Below are 17,713 nucleotides of genomic sequence, written 5' to 3'. Positions count from 1 at the left end.
AATTTTTTCCAAACCTTTCCATTTCCTAACAAATGGGGAAATATCGGAATGATGATTTTTTAAAATGCCCATTCTGTGTTCTATATCTACTAAAAGACTTGTGCAAAGATCAAATTACTTACAGCCTGGTTGTTAAGAGTATAGACTCAGGGACTGGGAAGGTGGATCAGTGGTAGAGTGCTTGCCTTGCATGCCTGAGGACCTCGGTTCCATTCCTCAGCACCACATAAGCAAAAAGAAAAAGCCAGAACTGGCACTGTGGCTCAAGTGGTAGAGTGCTAGCCTTGAACTGAAGAGCTAAGGGACAGTGCCCAGGCCCAGAGTTCAGGCTCCACGACCGGACCAAAAAAATAAAAAGTAAAAGATATAGACTCAGATTCAAATAAATTCAAATTCAATTTTGTCTACTTACTGGCTTTTGGTTAAAGAGGAAGGCACTATAACACTGAGCTTTATTCACTTTTGTACATATGTGAATTGAGCCAGGGACAGGTAGCTCATGCCTATAATCTTACTCAGGAAACTGAGAGGGAAGGATTGTGTTTCAAAGCCAGCCCCGGCAGAACAGGCCCTATGAAATTTTTAGTTCCAATTAATCCCTCAAAAACCAGAAGTGGGATGAGAAGGTGGCTCAAGCATGCTTGCCTTGCATGCATGAGGCCCTAGGTTCGAATTCTCAGCACCACATAAGCAGAAAAAGCCAGAAGTGGCACTATGGCTCAAATGTTAGAGTGCTAGTCCTAACCTGAAGAGATGAGACACAGCACCCAGTCCCAGTGTTCAGGCCCCATGAACAACAACAACAAACTCCATGACCAACTAAACAAAAACAAAATCAGAAGTGCAGCTGTGGTTCAAGTGGTAGAGTGCTAGAAAGTGGATCAGGAACAGGCCCTGAGTTCAAGTCCCACAATGTACCAGAAAAAAACAAAGAAAGAAAGACAGAACGAAAGACAGAAAGAAAGAAAGAAGGAAAGAAAGAAGGAAAGAAAGAAGGAAAGAAAGAAAGAAATGCAATTGGATACTGGTATTTCCCATCTCCTAGGGTTTATGAATATTCAATAAACAAAATTTATTGAGCATTTCCTATTGAAAAGAGGGATTTTGTCTAACCATTAACTGATTTATGATGCTGCAGAGCATGCAATGGATACCCTCTACTTCAGTGGAAAGTTGAATGTAAATTTTGTGAGTCCTATTTGAATAGCTGGTGAGAAGCCAAATTGATGAGCCACAGACTCTTCTGAAAAATGGTTTCCTAAGGAAGATTCAGTTTCCCACATGTCAGTTTGCCTTTCTGCTTCTAGTCAGAAAATCTCTAAGGCTCAGGAAAGGATTCAAGCTCTCTGTTAAACCATGCTGTAGCCATTTTTATTTTTATTAAATGAATAAGTACTCTAGACATAGGTGGATCCTGCCTATTATCCTCCCTGCATAGGAAGCTGAGATTTTGAGGATCATGATTTCATTCCAGCCCAGGCAAAAAAGTCCATAAGACTTGTCTCAATTAAGCAGTGATAAACCCAGAAGAAGAGGTGTGGCTTAATAATTAAAGTATCATTCCTAAGGAAAAAGCTCTGTTTAAGTTGCCCTAATGCTTCAGGTCATAGGTTGGGACATTGCCACCTACAATACTGCTGGACCCTGCCTTCCCTTGGTGTGATGGCCTACAGCCTGGCTTTCACTCCTGTGCATATAGTCTGTTTGGCCATCGACATTGGGGGTGGCATGATCCGTTTATGGAATATACTGCCCATAAAAACTAACTATGATGTAAACAAAGTTTGACAAGTTGTTAAGTCCAAAGGTACAGTGGTAAGGATGATTACTATTTAGCTTTTTTTTTTTGGGGGGGGGGTCCTGTCGTGGGGCCTGAACTCTGGGCCTGGGCACTGTCCCTCAGCTCTTCAGCTCAAGGCTAGCACACTATCACTTGAGCCACAGTGCCACTTCTGGCTTTTTTCTTTTGGCTTATGTGGTGCTGAGTAATTGAACCCAGGGCCTCATGCATGCAAGGCAGGCGCTCTACCACTGAGCCACCTTCCTAGCCCTAGCTTTTTTCTTTAAATAGTTAATTGCTTTTTGAAGTTTATTTGCTTATTTAATCTAGGAAATCAAAAGTTAATATTTGGGTTTTTGGTGAAATTTGAAACTAGGCAATTAAAAACACTCATTGTCCTCAAATTGAACATTTAAAATTATTAAAACTTTGTTCATTTGTTTTAGTTGTCAGAAATTTGAGCCACGCATGGGAGCTCATACTTGTAATGCTAGCTGCTGGGTCTTGACTGATACAGAGAGGATTATGATTTGAGGATAGCCCAGGGAAACATTCACAATATTGGATCTAAATCAATATCTGAACCCAATGCATTGTGCTTTATATTTCATCTACTCAGAAAAGGTAAAAAGAAGGATTGTGAACCATGCTAGCATGGTCATAAACAGAAAACCCTGCCATAAAAATGGATAAAGCAGGGCTGGGAAGGTGGCTCAGTGGTAGAGCGCTTGCCTTACATGCATGAGGCCCTGTGTTCAATTCCTCAGCACCAAATAAGCAGAATAAAAAAAGCCGGAAGTGGAACTGTGGCTCAAGTGGTAGAGTGCTAGCCTTGAGCTGAAGAGCTGAGGGACAGTGGCCAGGCCCAGAGTTCAGCCCCCCCTCCCAAAAAAATAAGGCTAAAGCAGAGCTGGGCTCAGGTGGCTCATGCCAGGAAGCTACTCAGAATGTTGAGATCTGAAGATCACAGTTCAAACCCAGTCTAGGCAGGAAAGTCTGAGAGACTCTTATCTCCATTAAACCACCAGAAAATCAGAAGTGGCACTGTGGCTCAAACAATAGAGCACTTGCCTTGAGCTTAAGAGTGCAAGGACTGTCTCCAGGCCCAGAATTCAAGACACATGACCAACAAAAACAAAAGTGACTAAAGCAAAAAGAGCAGGTATGTGGCTCACCTTTTCAGGACCTACCTTAAGTGCATGAAGCCCTTAATTTAACTGCTAGTATAGAATGGAGGAAAGGATATGAAGAAAAGAAGTAAGGGAGGAATTATGATATAATCAAATACTGGAATGATAAGTATTAAATAAAGAGATTACAGGTATTTTATATTAAAAGATACTGATTGTTTACTAAAAGGAAATTATAAAATGTGGAATTAAGGCTGAAATACAGATACAACTTTTGTTTTTCTGTAAAATGATACTTATGTGTCCCTTTAGTTTAAAAGTAGTAAATGAGTTTAAAACAATATGAGTGGTTAGAAATGAATCATTATTTCTTATCAATTTTTCTGCTATATTCACCACTTAAAAAATCCAAACAATGTTGATCATTTTAATTATTAATTCATTAATTTAATCTTTCATCTTTAGTGTATAGTCTATTGTGCACATCACTTAAATGTTTGAACTCTTTTCGTTTGTTTGTTTTTTGTCCATCATGGATCTTGAACTCTGGCCTGAGCACTGTCCCTTCGCTCTTCACCTCAAGGCTAGCACTCTACCACTTGAGCCACAGAGCCACTTCTGGCTTTTTCTGCTTATGTGGTACTGAGGAATTGAACCCAAAGATTCAACATGCAAGGCAAGCACTCTAGTACTGAGACAACTTCCCAGCCCTGATCTCTATTTTTCCTTCAGACATGGGACTTGACCACAGGGCATGGGTACTGTCCCAGAACTCCTTTGCTCAATGCTAGTACTCTACCATACCAGTTGAAACCACAGTGCCATTTCTTGTTTTTAATGGTTAATTGTAAATAGCAGTCTCATGGGAACTTTTCGGCCCAGGCTGTCTTTAAAACACCAAATTCATTTCTCAGCCTCCTGAAATGGTAGGATTACAGGTATAAGCCACCTGAACCCAGCTCCTCATTTTTTTTTAATGTTATATGTTTAGTTCCCCCTCAAATACATACAAAGTGAGATGCAAATTAACTTTAAATGAACCACCAATTGAGGATGTTGAGATTACAAGTGATTGCAATTTTTTTTACATTCTTTTATATGTGGGCCTTGAACTCAGGGCCTGGGGGCAGTCCCTGTTCTTTTGTGCTCAAGGCTATCACTATACCAGTTTGAACCAGTGCTGCTACCAGTTTCTTGCTAACCAGTTTATGAGATAATAGTCTCACAGACTTTCTTACGCAGGTTGTCTTTAAAGCTCAAATATCAGATCTCAGCCTCCTGTGGTGCTATGATTACAGGCATGAGCCACTGGCACCAGATTTTTAAAAAAGGGACAACAATTCATATGCCAGAAGCTTTGACTTATGCCTATAATACTACCTACTCTAGAGGCTGAGATCTGAAGATGATGATTTGAATCTAGTGGTGCAAAAATGTCTCTGTGAATCTTTTATCTCCCATAAACTGTTCAAGAAAATCCAGAAGTGAAGCTTTGGCTCAAGTGGTAGAGTGTACACTTGAGCAAAAAAGAAGCTCAAGGATAGTACCTAGATCCTGCAATCAAACTCCATTCTTACACACACGCACACACAAACACACACACACACACACAAACATACACACACACACACACACACACACAAACCCAAAAGCAAATAGAAAATATGAAGAAATCAATGAAAAATTTTAATATTGTAAGGACTTTTGGGTTTAGAGTTATGACTTAGTTGGTAGGACAATAGCTATTGATTGAAACTATCATGTACCAAGGACATAAAAATGGAATTATCTGCTCTGTATTTTCCTATTCTCATATGTTCTTATTAGGGAACTCTCTTCTTTTTAAAAAAATTGTTTTAGCGGTGATATGTATGTCAGGTAACTAGTACATTTCCTTCCTTTTACGTAATCTCATCTGTTCCCCCATTCTCTTCCATACCCTCTCTCCCATCTTGACCCTTGACTTGCATGGTTCACTTTCATCAATGTCCAGTACAGACAGAGGGCTCTGCTGCTGCAATATTCTGTGTCCTTCCCCCATCTTCCCTGTATATTATGTGAAGAATACAGACTCATCAGAAAATGAAAAGACAAATTAAGAAAAGTCACTTTGTTTTCTTATTGGAACTCATATATATATACAGAGAGAGAGAGAGAGAGAGAGAGAGAGAGAGAGAGAGAGAGAGAGAGAGAGAGAGAGAGAGAGAGAGAGAGAGAGAGAGAGAGAGAGAGAGAGAGAGAGAATTATATAGAAAAGGTGCTTGAGTATTACAACTTGGTGATTTTCGCCAAAGGATTCCTCTTCTGTTCTTACTATATATGATGCCTAGAGTCCTGTACAGTATGTCATATCCCATTGTGTTTTAAACCTTTCTTTTGCATATCAGGGGAAAATGTACCATTTGTCAATTTGATGTTGGTTAACTTTCTTAATATGATTTATTCTAGTGTCCTCCATTTCCCTGCAAATTTCATTATTTTATCCTTTCTAATGGCTCTGTAAAATTTCATTGTATATAGAGAGCATAATTATTGGTTCCATTCATTTATTGTGGGGCATCTGGGTTGTGTACATTTCTTGTCACTGTGAATTGAGCAGCAAGGAACATGGTTGTGCAAATGTCCTTGCCATTTTCTAGTTTCTCCACTTCCCCACCATCATTTGCTGTCTGAATTCAAGATATTTGGATAAGATGGTATCTCAGGATTACTTTGATATTTATTTTCTTTATGGCCTGGGATGATGAACCTTTCCTGAGATGTTTCTTTGCCATTCTTACCTCTTCTTCTGAGAAGTCTCTCCTTAGCTCCTCTGCCAATTTGGTGATTGGTTTATAAGTTTTGGGTGGTGTAGTTTCCTGAGATCCATGTATACATTGAAAATTAGCCCTTTGTCTAATGTATTGCAGGTAAATATCTTTTCCCAATGTGTTGGCTGTCTTTTTAGTTTAGTGGCTATGTCCCTAGCCTGTGTAGGTTTTTTCATGTGATGTAGTCCCATTTGTTGGGTCTCTCTCCTACCTGTTGTGCCCCTGGAATTCTATTCAGGAAGTTCCTGCCAGTACCTATAAGTTCTTTTTTTTTTTTTTTTTTTTTGGATCCGGTCATGGGCCTGAACTCTGGGCCTGGGCACTGTCCCTCAGCTCTTCAGCTCAAGGCTAGCGCTCTACCACTTGAGCCACAGCAACATTTCCGCGTTTTTTTCTTTTTGCTTATGTGGTGCTGAGGAATCGAACCCAGGGCCTCTGGCATGCAAGGCAAGCGCTCTACCACTGAGCCAACTTCCCAGCCCCAAGTTCTTTTTTTTTTTTAATGATTACTTTAATGGTAAAAATTTTATTTACTTTTATAAATACATCACAAGACAAAACTTTTCAAAAATACTTTCCCCCCCCAAAAAATTTTAAAAATAAAGGAAAGCTCGTAATAGGTAGGCAGACTGTCTTGAGTCCTCTTTTTGTTCTTAAGGAGAGCTCTCTGCAGTGTAGGACAGGACAATTGCCGCACACCCAATACTGCCATGGGTTTGGCCTTGGGGAGAGAAAAGGCCAGCCTGGACTGAGTGTACTCTCCTGGTCACGGCCATACTTACACGTTCTAGTATCTATAACACTATCTTTGATTATCTAGTATGGATCCTATTATAGTTGGGCTATGCTGTATACAATGTTAACCATTGAGAACATATATCTCTCTCTGCATATATGTCTGAATTATAAAGTATAAGTTGGACTCCAAGTTCAACAAACACAAGTTATTCTCTATGTGTTCCCAGTGTCCCTATGAGGCTCTCTCAACAGCTGTTCATTTTTCCTGTTTAGATAACATTAAACACCATAGTTTTGCTAGGTCAAGAATAAAGATGAGGGGTGAAAATAAACTTTTGCCTTTAAATAGCTTATGATCCTCAACCCTAAAAGAGGAGTGAAATTAGAAAACATTTTGTTGTTGTTGTTGTCTCCAGAGCGATTACTCCATTACTGGTGAGGCCTGTGAGGTGTGGGGTACACTCCCAGCCTCCCCCATGCCTCAAGCAGGCGCGGCAGGTGGAGGCGCACACTGGGCCACCCCGTTCGCATCACAGGGCTCACAACGCAGGAAGGGGCCCACGTCACAGGCGGCCCGCGGAGCAGGGCCAGGGGGTGAGCAGAGCTGCCCCTAGCACGGGTGTGCCTGATGCATGGCAACCGTCGCAGGGGCCAACTGGAGTAAGTGGTTACAGGGTCGAGGCACACAGTGCAAAATTGCGGGAAATGGAGCGCAACTACCAGTGCTCGGCATGCAGCTGCCCAGCTCGCACCTCAGCACCTATAAATTCTAATGTCATCCTTATTCTGTCTTATAGTAGTTTGGCTGATTTTAATGTAGGCAATCCATTTTGAGTTGATGTTAGTGCAAGCAGAGATCCACTTCTAGTTTTCTGCCTATAAATGTCCAGTTTTCCCAACATCAATACTTGAAAAGGCTATGGTGTGTGTGTGTGTGTGTGTGTGTGTGTGTGTGTGTGTGTGTGTGTGTGTGTGTGTGTGGTGTGTGGGGGGGTCGTGGGGCTTGAACTCTGGGACTCGGAGCTACCCTTCAGCTTTTCATCTCCAGGCTAGTACTTGAACCACAGTTCCACTTCCCATTTTCTTGTGGTTTATTGGAGCTAAGAGTCTCATGGACTTCCCTGGCCCTGCTGGCTTTCAACAACCATCCTCAGATCTCAGCCTTCTGAGTAGCTAGGATTAATGGCATGAGCCACAGGCACCCGGAAAGGCTATGTTTTTTCCACACTACATCTTTCGCTCTTTTGTCGAATATCAGATGATTGTAAGTATGTGGTTTTATTTATGTGGTCTTTTCATCTTTTTAAATACTTTTTTATTGTAAAAATAATGTGCAAAGCGGTTACAGTTACATAAGGTAGGTAATGAGTTCATTTCCTCTCAAGCATTGTTACCTCCTCCTTTGTATTCCCCCTACCATCCCTACCCTTCCACCTCCACAACTACTCCTTTCCATCCACCCTCCCCACTCCCTGCCTAAATTGTAAAGTTCGTTTTTGAACATAGTGTCTTGATCTCATTGTTAAAATTGGTCTATCCCTAGTTAAGCATTTGGATTTTTCCCTTCACCTCCCAATGCTAGAGAAATGTATATACAAGATACAGGGCACCAACATCAAAGAAACAAACAAAAAAAAACACATAACTTAGGTTTCAAGATTGGGTGGAAGAATGATTACTGTTGACTTAATTTGATAAGTGTTCTTTAGTTTTTAATGGTAAGGCTTATTAACTCAAAGGGGGAGCAAAAACATTCAGAATAGTAGAATGTGGCTACTACTCATTTGATGTGTGTGGATAGATTATGATTAATAAAAATATATCTATTAACTCCCAGTGGTAGACTGCTATGCTAACTGGGAGGAGACTTTGGTAATGCCAGGGGTTTGAATACTGGTAATGAAGCAGAATATAAGGGGAGATCATTTGCTAAGGATGTAACTTCCTAGGCTCGTAACAAATACATTGTAGTAGAATGCTAAGTGATGATCAACTGAGCACCAAATTTTATTTGTAGACTTCTTTGTTTTGTGAAGTCCAGGGGTTTGAACCTAGAACCTGGGTGCTGTCCCTTAATTTTTTCTCAAGGCTAGTGTTCTACCAGTTGAACCTCAGCTTCATGTCCATAATTTTAGTGGATAATTGGAGATCAGTCTTTCCAATTTCCGCTTTGGGCTTGCTTCAAACCTGATCTTCAGGTATCAGCCTCCTGAGTAGCTCGCATTCCAGTTGTGAGCCACCAGAGCCTGGCTAGAATCACATGTTAAAAGTATTCACTAGGTGAATCAGACGTGTCTAGCTACTATTTGAGAACTTTGGTTCCAGTGGGTCATGTCAGATTTAGAATAACATCAGAATTTTTCTTCTTGTAACCTGCAGCATCCAATATCTATATCATTTATTCCGATCTTCATGTCTGATCTTTTTTTTCTTCATTGTACCTTTTTTTCTTACTTCACAAGCAAGCACGTCAGTGATGTTTTCCTTTTCTGAAGCAAGTTACGTCCTTTCCCATCACTGAGGAATGTACTTGCTGTTCTTACTGCCTGGAGTACCTGCTTCTAGTTAATTGCATGGATGATGGCTCTCAGGTTAATTGTCTCCTCCTCAAAGATATCTCCTCACATACCTGCTGTGAGGTTGTTGCCACAAAACTACCAATGTCATGTCCCTGATATATAGAAATTATCATTATGATTTCTGGTTTTCTTTTCAGCATGAAATTGATGAGGTGAGAGCCACATTCACTTGTTTCTCCAACACCTATAATAGTGCCTGGACCTTAATGCTCAGGAGCCTTGCATGGGGATCAGCCTTTTCCAGCTCAATTTATCCTAGCTTCTGGTCAGGACAGCTCTTGAAGCTGATGTCTGGTGGTTAGCAGTCATTCCCTCTTGTTCTTTGTGCCTTTCTGTGTTGCTGAGTCCACCTCAGAGCAAGATCAGTGCCTGACACTTATTTGCTGCTATGGAAAGATTGGTATGACATCATACAAGTTATGGGAATTGTTTTGTGAAGCTGTGTGAGGAGACACATCCCCATACAAGTTCTCCAAGACAAGTGTTTCCCATGCCCAGGAGTGGATTCCACAATTCAGCATCCAAACTATCACCTACTCCCTGATGCACTCAGTGTATATTCCCATTTCCATTAAAAAAAGAAAAATTCAAGATATGCCTTTGATGATTTGTCATTGAATTACTGAAACAAAGTATATAATTTGGGGGCTGGGAAGGTGGCTCAGTGGTAGAGTGCTTGCCTTGCATGCATGAGGCCTTGGGTTCGATTCCTCAGCATCTCATAAGTAAAAAGAAAATAAGCCTGAAGTGGCACTGTGGCTCAAGTGGTAGAGTGCTAGCCTTGAGCTGAAGAGCTGAGGGATAGCGTCCAGGCCCAGAGTTCAAGCTGACAACCGGACCCCCCCCCCAAAAAAGTATATAATTTTATGTATTTGTAAGTCTTTGTCCATCTCTCTTGAGCCCTGGGCATATTTCTATGTGTTTGCAGCTTGGAAAGGGAAATAAGGTTTAATTCAGGATAGTCAAAAACATTTTGGGAGGGAATACCAACATTCCATCTGATGTTCTACAGATGGCCATCTTGGCAAAGGAACTAAGTAGACTGTTATAGCATAAGAGACTTGTCCTGATTTCTACTGACTTTCCTCTGGGGTCACAGAGAGTGATCCTAGTGCATATGTGTCCCTTGGCTACACCCGAGGGACCAGGTCTCCTCTGAAAATCTAATGGCATGGGGGTAAAAGAAATTAAAACACAGAACCCAGCTTCCCACATTACTAGGATTACAGGCCTAAGTCTCATATACTAACTCATAACTGCCTTTTTATACATCGTTTAGCCTTTTTCAATATATTCAACTCATAGACCGATATACAAATATATGTTAATATTTATTGATCTATTTATAATCAGTGTTATATCTAGAAACACAAAAATATATATTCAAATAATTATAATCAAAGTTATATTACCACTTTCCCCAATAATGTTTTACAGTAATATTATGTGAAAAAATGCTTACTATTGAAAATGTTAAAAGCCCTTGTAGTATGAAAAATCATATTCGATCTTATACATCATATAATATACTATATAAAATGTAATGAATATAGCATGTATTTCCATATATCTGATTTAATTACTTCCTGATGTTGTGTTTGTCCATCTATGTAAGCCTTCTTTCTTCTATTGATGATGGCTTATACTTTCCAGTGTCGATATTTCCTATGTATTTTGTCAAATATATTCAGCCCTAAGTAGATTTTTTATATTAACGGAGCCAAATTTTTCTTCAATATTTCCCAAAGCACAATGAATATGTATAGAGGCTTGAACTCATTGTTGGAAGAAAGTCCCACATACCACTATAAGTATTGTAGCATTTGTCCCAATTGACAGAACAGCTTTCTAGGTCATCTGATCTGGTATGTCCTAAAGCTTTTGTAACCACCTTATCACCCCATGCAGGCATGGCCTGGCTTCCTTGCAACTCCCTGTGCACTTAACCGTTCCCTTTATATCTAGTAGTCTCTCTTGTTCAGCCCGCTGTCACTTTGTGTTTGCCCACACACAGAACACATGTGCATGGTGCTTTACATTGTAGGTGAAAAAAAAACACATTTAAGACTTTTGAATTGTATAACATAACATAGACATTGACATTTTAATAACGTTAGAAAAATAATAGAGACGTGGAGAGAGTGGGCATCCTTGTCTTGTTCCTGAGTTAAGAGGAAATGGCTTTAGTTTTTCACCATTGAGTATAATGCTGGCTGTAGGTTTGTCATATACAGCCTTTATTGTATTGAGGAATGTTCCATGGATTCCTAATTTTTCCAAAACCTTCATCATGAAGGGGTGTTGGATCTTGTTGAATGCTTTTTCTGCATCTATTGAGATAACCATGTGGTTCTTATTCTTGCTCCTGTTGATGTGATGAATAATATTAATTGATTTGCGTATATTGAACCAGCTTTGCATCCCTGAAATGAATCCTGTTTGATCATGTGGTATGATTTTTTGGATGAATTGTTGAAGTCGATTGGCCAAAATTTTGTTGAGAAGTTTTGCATCAATGTTCATCAAAGAAATGGGTCTATAGTTCTCTTTCTTTGAGGAGTCCCTGCCTGGTTTTGGGATGAGGGTTATGACTGCTTCATAGAATGTGTTCGGTAGTGAGCTTTCTCGTTCAATTTCATTGAAGAATTGGAAGAGTATTGGTGTGAGCTCTGCTTTGAAGGCCTTGTAAAATTCCGTTGTAAAACCATCTGGTCCTGGACATTTCTTAGCTGGGAGGTCTCTTATTGCTGTTTCTATTTCAATGCTTGATATGGGCCTGTTAAGCTGGTTTAACTCATCTTGGTTTAGTTTTGGCATGTCAATATTTGCTAGGAAAAGGTCCATTTCTGTCAAGTTCTCAAACTTATTAGCATAAAGTTTTGAGAAATATTCCCTTATAATTTTCTGAATGACATAGCTAGCAAGATCAATAGAAAGCCCACCGATTGGGAGAAGATTTTTACTAGCCATACAACGGACAAGGGTCTCATATCTAAAATATACTTGGAACTCAAAAAATTAAACCACCCAACAACAAATCCTCAAAGAAACAACTGCCCAATAAATAAGTGGGCGAAAGACTTAAAGAGAAGCTTCTCTGAAGAAGAAAGAAGGATGGCCAATAGACACATGAAGAAATGTTCAACATCCCTAGCCATAAAAGAAATGCAAATCAAAACAACTTAGGTCCCATGGTTTCCCTTATTTGCAATATCTAGTATAGGTATGAGTCAAGCGGAAAAGGTCAGATAATGTGATGTTAGGAAAATGAACCCTTAAATATGTATTTTAATATTTTCGTTTCTTTCATGCATGTGTTTCTAACGCATTTATAAGATTATTTCTTTGTTGCTTTGTATGTCCCTCCCCCACAGTGCAACCCCCACTTTCACTATATTTGATGTCAGTATAACATGTGGAGGAGATGGTGACAAACAAGTCGTTTAAGGATTCAGGTGTACCTGTTGCAACAATGAGAAGTACAAAATGTCATGTCAAAACCAGCTTTACAATGTCGGTGTGGGGGGGAGGAGGGTATGATTGTGTGGGGGGTAGGGGGGAGGCTGGGAAGGGAGGTGAAGGGTAAACAAAGGAGTAGGCTGCAATGCTTGGTAAGTAATGTATGCATTATCCTGCCCATGTAATTGTAACCCCTCTGTACAGTATGTTCTCAAATAAAATTAAATTAAATTAAAAAAAATAAGTAGAATGATCATTTTACAACAATCAGGACCAAAAAGAAATATAAAGATTTTCTAAAGAAGAGGGGAAGCAATCTCTAAATCTGGATTGTCTTCTAAGTTGCCTTCAGACACATATTCTGCCTCAGACTCCTCAAAGGGATCTACTTCCTCATTAAAGGCAGTATTTTCTTCCTGAGTCTAGGGAGGGACAGATTCTTATTTCTCAATTGGAAATTGGATCTCCAGCAGCAGGACAGATTGGTCTGGATAATCTGTGAGGACAGATTCCCTTTCCTCAACTGAATCTAGACTTTGAACCTAACATTGGTTTTCCTGAACTTAGACTGGGGTCATTTTCCATTAGCATATATTTACCCTGCACTCCAAAACCAATACTTTTTTACTGGTTTGGATGTGATCTAGGTGAATTGTGAACATCAATGGAAGACATGCTGGATCATCTTCCTTGGTGGTATGTGCATGTACACCTACATCACATGTGGCGTTCAGAACCAGTGGGATGTCCACAGGACTCAAAACCTACTTGAGCCTTTCTACACATTGAAAAAGCCTCTATGTTCACATGCTTTCTAGAGTCCAGTTTTGGCTCCCAATCTCCATCAGTCACCATAGGCGACATCACAGATGGGTTTTTTATCTGTAGTTCAGCAGGAAGTTCTCTACATTGACAGAAACATAAGAATGGAAATAGGTACAGGAATCTTAGAGTAGACTCTAGAAGTTAAAGTGTGACTAAACTTCTATGAGGATTTAATAGGAGAAGCTGTAGAACTTGAGTTTGGACTGAACACTGATGAGAAGGTAGGGTGTTTCTAATGAGTGGTTATGTCCAAGTTCTTTTAAAATGGGAACAGACATTACTAGGCATAGAACATCCATAAAAGGACATTTTGCCAAGCTGGGTAGTACAAAGGGCTCTTGGACAAGCAGGCCCATCCCTTGAGACCTAGGTTCCATCCCTACTCACAAGCTCTAAGGCATCTAAACAAGTACTACTTACTCTTTTTCTTGGTCTCATGGGTCATGCTTTGCTCCAGCTGGTCCAGAAGGATATGTAAGCAGGACAGCAATTCTGAAGAGGGCATGTTGAGCTTGTCATACTTTGTAAGTTTTTTTAGGATGTCAAGTTTCTTGTGCTCAAAAATCATCATGGTAGAAGTCCATCCAAATAGTTAAGACGGAACAATCGATGCTGTTGGCAAATTGTTGACAAGGAAAATGAGAGTCTGCCCTCTCCATCCTGAGCTTTCTACCATAGACCCTTTCTGGCAAGACTAGAATGTTGGGAAGTGGGAAGAGACTCCTGGAAGCAGGATGCTGCTCACAACCCACTTCTAGAAATTTCTAATACAATCCTCCAAAATTCTCCCTGTGATGGACAGAGAAAGTTGTTTCCCCACTGTATCTGACTTGCTACACACAACCCTCCCTGTCATTGAGGGCTTGTGATCCATGCGGGCCTGGTCATAAACAGAAAACCCTGTCATAAAAATGGCTCAAGCAGAGCTGAGCTCAGGTGGCTCATGCCTGTAATCTTAGCTACTCAGGAGGCTGAGATCTGAAGATCCCAGTTCAAAGCCAATCTAGGCAGGAAATTGTGTGAGACTCCTATCTCAATAAACCACTAGAAAACCAGAAGTGGCACTGTGGCTCAAACAGTAGAACACTCGTCTTGATTTGAAGAATGCAGGGACAGTGTCCAGGCGCAGAGTTCAAGTCACATGACCAACAAAAACAAAAGTGACTAAAGCGAAAAGAGCAGGTGTATAGCTCACTTTGTAGAGCACCTACCTAAAATACATGAAGCCCTGAGTTTAATTGCTAGTATTGAAAGGAGGAAAGGATATGAAGGAATGGAATGAAGAAAAGAAGGAAGGGAGGAATTTTGATTTAACCAAATACTGGAAAGATGTGAAGTATTAATTAAAGTTATTACAGGTATTTTATATGAAAAGATACTGATTGTTTACTAAAAGGCAAATTATAAAATGTGGAATTCAGGCTAAAATACATGTACAAATTTGTTTTTCCGTAAATTGATATTTACATACTTCTTTTGTTTAAAAGTAGTAAATGAGTTTAAAAAATCGAAGAGTTGTTAGAAATGAATCATTATGTCTTATCACTTTTTCTGCTACATTCACCACCTAAAAATTGAAACAATGCTGATAATTTCAATTATTAATTTATTAATTTAATCTTTCATGTTTCGTGTATATTCTATTGTACACATCATTTAATTATTTGAACTCTTTTTTTGTTTGTCTTTTGTCAATCATGGGTCCTGAACTCTGGGCCTGGGCACTGTCCCTTAGCTCTTCACCTCAAGGATATCACTATACCACTCGGACCAAAGTGCCACTTCTGGACTTTCTGCTTATGTGGTACTGAGAAATTGAACCCAAAGGCTCATACATGCAAGGAAAGCACTCTACCACTTAGCCACCTTCCCAGCCCTGAACTCTGCATTTTTTCCTTTAGACATGGGGCTTGAATACTGGGCATGGGTGCTGTCCCAGAGCTTCTTTGCTCAAAGTTAGCACTCTACCATACAAGTTTAAACCATAGTGCCATTTCTTGTTTTTTAATGGTTAATTGAAAATAGCAGTCTCATGGTAACTTTTCTGCCCAGGGCTGGCTTTGAAACACCATCCTCATTTCTCAGCCTCCTGAGAAGGTAGGATTACAGGCGTGAGCCACCTGTACACTTGTGCTCATTTGTTTTTCTTTTAACTGTAATAAAAGTTTAGTTCCCCCACCTAAATACGTGCACACTGAGATGCAATTTGGCTTTAAATAAACCACTACTTGAGGATGCTGAGATTACAAATGATGGCAAATTGTTTTTAACTTTTTGTAATATGTGAAGCTTGAACTGAGCGCCTGGTTGAAATCTCTGTTCTCTTGTGCTCAAGGCTATCACTCTACTAGTTTGGCCCACAGTGCCTCTTTTAGTTTCTTGGTAACCAGTTAATAAGATAATAGACTCACAGACCTTCTTACCAAGGCTGTTACTAATCCTCGATTATCAGATCTCAGCCACCTGAGTTGTTATGATTACCGGCATGAGCCACTGGCACCAGTTTTTTAAAAGGCAACAACAGATTACTTTAGGGGAGGTTGCAGGAGGAAAGAGCTAGAGGCTAAACAAGCTCTCACATAGAAAATAGTTGTAGTGTTCCAGTGAAGAGTCCTAGGCCAGAGAATTACTAAGTGTGCCATCACAGTACAGAGAGTTTGGCCAGAGAGGGAAAATACAGGCAAGGAGACATATCTGAGCACTTGCCATTAGCTGCAGCTGCAGTGGCGGCAGCAATGACAGCAGCCTAGCCACCAAACGAACAACACAGAGTCTGGGACAATGGTGCCAGAAACAGCAGGTGACAGGATTCTTCTTAAAACCAGAAAGGGTTGACAAGTAGCAGGTATCTTCTTCCTGCAGATCACAGACCAGAGACAACCCAGGCATCAAGACTCCAGGGTGAGTTGAATCCTGACATACTCACCTGCACTCACCCCCGGAGGTCTCCATATTTGATATTGAAAAGGCCCAGCTGAGGAGCTAGCTCCAACTCAGGCCTTGGAAAAAAAAACAAACGAGTCATTTAGGAGGTCACAGGTACCTGACCTGACCTGCCAGGCTCAGCTCCTCCCTGGGAAAAGTCACCCAGCCCAAGCAGACAAAGCTCTGCCATGAGGGGAGTGACGTTCTTCACTGGGTAACAGAGCCAGAGGCTGCCCCTCCCTACAGCAGCCTAGACAATCAAGTAAAATTCAGTAAACATAAACCCTGAGAATGGCTCCAGGCTGGGCTCTGTGAGTGTCTCAGAAGCTACCCCTCAGGGAAAAGCTACAATTTGCTGAAAGGCCTCATTTCTACCCAGAACCTAGCCTCATCACAACTTCTTCAAACTAGAGGAAACAGCCATCTCCCTCTTTTGTGAAACTCAAAGCAGATCTCTCTCTCATTGAACTAGCCTGGGAGGAGGATCACAAAATCCTGGGTAAAGCAGAGCATTTTTCTGCCTGCTCAAACAAATTGACTTAAGAAAACAATCTAGCCACAGGCAAAAAAAAAAAAACACAAGCAGATTAGAGACTCCATCAAGAGACTGGTTACAGACACAGGGAGATACAGGATCTTCCCATCTAATCCCTCCGCGCCCACCCCCAAAGAAAAGAGCTCTTTGTTGTACCTTTTTTGTTTTTTTGTTTTTTTAAAAAATTGTTTTCTATTAATCTTTTTTTCTCCCCTCCTATTTTTTATTTTAGGTGTATATGTGTGTGTGTGTGCTTTGTTTAAATCTCTACTGACCTTTTGGTCCTTTTTTCCTTTTTTTTTCTTTTTCATTCTTTTCATTTTTCTTCTGTTTCCTTCTTTTTTGTGTGACTTAATTGCTGTTCTGCTCATCCTCAGATATATGCCGTCATCAAATATTAGACTGAAAGACCATAGTCCCCTAGGATACTTTCATCAATGGGAGGGCACCCCAGAAACTCAGGCTCCAGGCCGGGAGATGCAATAAACAAGTGGAGTTTATTTGACGTTTGCGCAAACGGACTCTCTGCCATGGTCAGTCAGAGAGCCCTGAGCAGCGGTTACAAGCCTTTTTAAAGGCAAAAAAAAAATGATTAAAGCATAACACAAAGCATCCCATGATTGGTCCATTTAAAGGTCACCATATACGCCAAAAATCACTTTGCCAAGCGGGAAATTTTGTAACACTTTTTGTAAAACATTTGGCTCATGGTTGGTTTAAGGGGGGTTTACATGGTTACAGGCCTATGATTGGTTGACATTTGGCTTTGCTTGGGGTCTTGCCAGGTGGTCGTTATCTCAAGGTCCTGTCTGGGGTATTTCTAAATGGGAACTGAGGAACACGTACTGTCTGTTCTTTATCTATGACCACTGACCTTGTTCTGGGGCCGGCATCTGGTCTCTGAAACTTCTTAACTCATTTCTGGGAAGGAA

Source organism: Dipodomys merriami, unplaced genomic scaffold (assembly GCF_024711535.1).
Source record: "Dipodomys merriami isolate MVZ:Mamm:240054 unplaced genomic scaffold, mDipMer1.0.p SCAF_589, whole genome shotgun sequence".
In the NCBI taxonomy this organism is placed as follows: Eukaryota; Metazoa; Chordata; class Mammalia; order Rodentia; family Heteromyidae; genus Dipodomys; species Dipodomys merriami.
This window is presented reverse-complemented; position numbering follows the sequence as displayed.